The following is a 4,332-nucleotide window of genomic DNA, read 5'->3' as shown; positions in this document are numbered from 1 at the left end:
ATATATATATTGGCCTCGTGAAGGAGAAAGTACCGATCTAGCTTGGGGGAGGCTTAATTCAATGTTATATTCATTCCCCAATCATGAGCTCTCAAGGGAAATTATTATTCAGAATTTTTATGCTCGGCTTTCTCGTAATGATCAATCCATGCTCGATACTTCTTGTAATGGCTCTTTTATGAAGAAGACTATTGAATTTCGGTGGGATCTTTTAGAAATAATTAAACGCAACTCTGAAGATTGGGAACTCGACGAAGGTAAAGAGTCATGTATTGAACCTAAGTTTGATTGTGTTAAATCTTTTATTAATACCGATGCTTTTCAAATGTTTAGCACTAAATATGGACTTGACTCTGAGATAGTAGCTTCCTTTTGTGAATCTTTTGCTCCTCATGTTGATCTCCCTAAGGAGAAGTGGCTCAAATATCACCCACCTATTAAAGAAGAAATTAAAGAACCAATAAAAGCTAAAAAAATAAACTATCATTTACAATGTTGATCTAGTTGTTCCCACTACTTATATTGAAAGAACACCTTTCCCTGTTAGGACGAAGGAACATGCTAAAGTTTCAACTGTGGTCAACAAAAGTTATATTAGAACATCTAAACCAGCTGAACAAATCAAAGTGGAATCTAGTGTTGCTATGGTTAAGGATCTCTTGGTCGATAATATTGATGGGCATGTTATTTACTTCTGTGATGAAGCTGCTAGAATTGCCAAAGCCGATGACAAGGATAAACATAGACCAGTTGTTGGCATGCGTGCTGTCTCAGTTAAGATAGGAGATCACTGTTATCATTTTTTATGTGATATAGGTGCGAGCGTGAGTGCTATTCCTTTTTCCTTATATGAAGAAATTATGAATGACATAGATGTTACTATTAAACATGCCAATAGAGATACTATATCGCTAATTGGGATTGTTAGAGATGTTGAAGTCTTGTGTGAGAAAATAAAATATCCTACTGATTTTCTTGTTCTTGGTTCCCCACAAGATGACTTTTATCCCATTATCTTTGGTAGACCTTTGTTGAACACCGTTAATGCAAAATAGATTGTGATAAACAAACTGTCGGTGTCAGCTTTGGTGATGAATCTCATGAATTAAAATTTTCCAAGTTTAGTAGAAAACCTCATAAGAAAGATTTGCCTAGTATGGATGAAATTATTAATCTTGCTTCTATTGCTATACCTCCTACTGATCCTTTAGAACAATATTTGCTACACCATGAAATAGATAGAATCATGTTCGAACAACAACCTCAGCTTAAACACAATCTACCTATTGAAACTCTAGGAGGTCCTCCTCCACCCAAAGGTGATCCTATGTTTGAATTAAAACAATTGCCACACACTTTGAAATATGCTTATCTTGATGAGAAAAAGATATATCCTGTTATTATTAGTGCTAACCTTTTAGAACATGAAGCAAAAAGATTATTGAAAGTTCTAAGGAAGCACCGAGCTGCTATTGGATATACTCTTGACGATCTTAAGGGCATTAATCCCACTCTATGTCAGCACAAGATTAATATGGAACCTGATGCTAAACCTGTTGTTGATCACCAACGTCGGTTAAATACAAAAATGAAAGAAGTGGCAAGAACGGAAATATTGAAACTTCTGGAAGTAGGTATCATCTATCCTGTAGCTAATAGTAGATGGGTAAGTCTTGTTCATTGTATCCCTAAGAAGGGAGGTATAACTGTTGTTCCTAATGATAATAATGAACTCATTCCACAAAGAATTGTTACAGGCTATAGAATGGTAATTGATTTTAGAATATTAAATAAAGCAACGAGAAAAGATTGTTACCTCTTCCTTTTATTGATCAAAGGCTAGAAAGATTATCTAAGCACACAAATTTTTGCTTCCTTGACAGATATTCTGGTTTTTCACAAATACCGGTTTCACAACCTGATCTAGAAAACACCACTTTTACTTGTCCTTTTGGAACTTACGCTTATAGACGTATGCCTTTTGGTGCATGTAATGCACCTGCTACCTTTCAAAGATGTATGACTGCTATATTCTCTGATTTTTTTAAAAATATTATTGAGGTTTTCATGGATGACTTTTCTGTTTATGGGAAGTCTTTTGATGATTGTTTAAGCAATCTTGATCGAGTTTTGCAGAGATGTGAGCAAACAAATCTTGTCTTGAACTGGGAGAAGTGCCACTTTATGGTTAACGAAGGTATTGTTTTTGGCCATAAAATTTCTGAAAGAGGCATTGAGGTGGACAAAGCCAATGTTGATGCAATTGAGAAGATGCTATGTCCTAAAGATATCAAAGGTATTCGTAGTTTCATTGGTCATGTTGCTTTCTATATGAGATTTATCAAAGACTTTTCTAAAATTTCTAGGCCTCTTACAAATCTTTTGCAAAAGGATATTCCTTTTGTTTTTGATAATGATTGCTTGGAAGCCTTCGAAACACTCAGGAAAGCCTTAATTTCTACACCTGTTGTTGAACCACCTGATTGGAACTTGCCTTTTGACATTATGTGTGATGCTAGTGACTATGATGTTGGTGTTGTTCTAGGATAAAGAGTTCATAAAAAACTATATGTTATCCATTAAGCTAGTAAAACTCTAGACAGTGCTCAATGAAATTATGCTACTACTGAAAAAAGAGTTCTTAGCAGTGGTGTTTGCTTGTGATAAATTTAGAACCAACATTGTTGATTACAAAGTGACCGTTCACACCGATCATGCTGCTATAAAATATCTTATGGAAAAAACGATGCTAAACCTAGACTCATTAGGTGGGTTCTTCTCCTACAAGAATTTGATTTGCACATCACTGATAGGAAAGGAGCAGAGAACCCCGTAGCTGATAACTTGTCTAGGCTTCAAAATATTCTTGATGACCCACAAACTATTAATGATAGCTTTCCTGAGGAACAGTTAGCTGCAATAAATGTTTCTAATAGTACACCTTGGTATGCTGATTATGCTAATTATATTGTTGCTAAATACATACCAACAAAAGAAAAAAATTCTTCTTTGATTTAAGACATTACTTTTGGGATGACCAACATATTTATAAAGGAGTAGATGGTATTATTTGATGTTGTGTACCTGAGCATGAACAGGAACGAATCCTATGGAAATGTCACTCCAAAGCTTATGGAGGACATCGTGGGAGACAGAACCGCTCATAAGGTATTGCAATCTGGGTTTTATTGGCCTACTATCTTCAAGGATGCCCGTAAGTTCGTCTTATCTTCTGATGAATGTCAAAGAATAGGTAATATCGGTAAGCGTCAGGAAATGCCTATGAATTATTCACTTGCTGTTGAACCATTTGATGTTTGGGGATTTGATTTCATGGGACCTTTTCCTTTCTCTAATGGGTATACTCATATTTTGGTTGTTGTTGATTATGTTACTAAGTGGGTAGAAGTTATTCCAGCTAGTAGTGTTGATCACAACACCTCTATTAAAATGCTTAAGGAAGTTATTTTCCCAAGGTTTGGAGTCCCTAGATATTTAATGACTAATGGTAGTTCACACTTTATTCATGGTGCTTTCCGTAAAATGCTTGCTAAGTATGATGTTAACCATAGAAATGCATAACCTTATCATCCTTAGGCTAGTGGTCAAGTTGAACTTAGCAATTGAGGAATAAAACTAATCCTAAAAAAGACTGTTAATAGATCCCGGAAGAATTGGTCTAAGAAACTAGACGATGCACTTTGGGCTTATAGAACAACATATAAAAATCCTATGGGTATGTCTCCTTATAAAATGGTTTATAGAAAAGCTTGTCATTTGCCTCTTGAGTTAGAACATAAAGCATGTTGGGAAATTAAGGAACTCAACTATAATTTCAAACTTGCTGGTGACAAGAGGTTATTTATTATTAGCTCATTAGTTGAATGGAGAACCCAAGCTTATCAAAATGCAAAGTTATTCAAAGAAAAAGTTAAAAGATGGCATGATAAAAGAATCCAAAAGCATGAGTCAAGGTTGGAGAATATGTTCTTTTGTACAACTCTTGTTTTAGATTCTTTGCAGGAAAACTCCTCTCCAAATGGGAAGGTCCCTATGTTATCGAGGAGGTTTATCGATCTGGAGCTATCAAAATAAATAATGTTGAAGGTACTAATCCGAAGGTTGTTAATGGTCGATGAATAAAACATTATATCTTAGGTACACCAATAATTTTGAAAGCAATATTAGCCAAACTATGACACCGGAAGAACACATAAAAGAAACCTTCCGAAACACTCCAGAATCGTGAAAAAAAGGAGGTATGTGATATGGTAAGTAAACGGACTCCAAAAAATCTGCAAACATATTTTTTGTCAGTTTTGGAATATTTAA

This window comes from Triticum dicoccoides, chromosome 1B (assembly GCF_002162155.2).
Source record: "Triticum dicoccoides isolate Atlit2015 ecotype Zavitan chromosome 1B, WEW_v2.0, whole genome shotgun sequence".
NCBI classification, from domain to species: domain Eukaryota; kingdom Viridiplantae; phylum Streptophyta; class Magnoliopsida; order Poales; family Poaceae; genus Triticum; species Triticum dicoccoides.
This window is presented reverse-complemented; position numbering follows the sequence as displayed.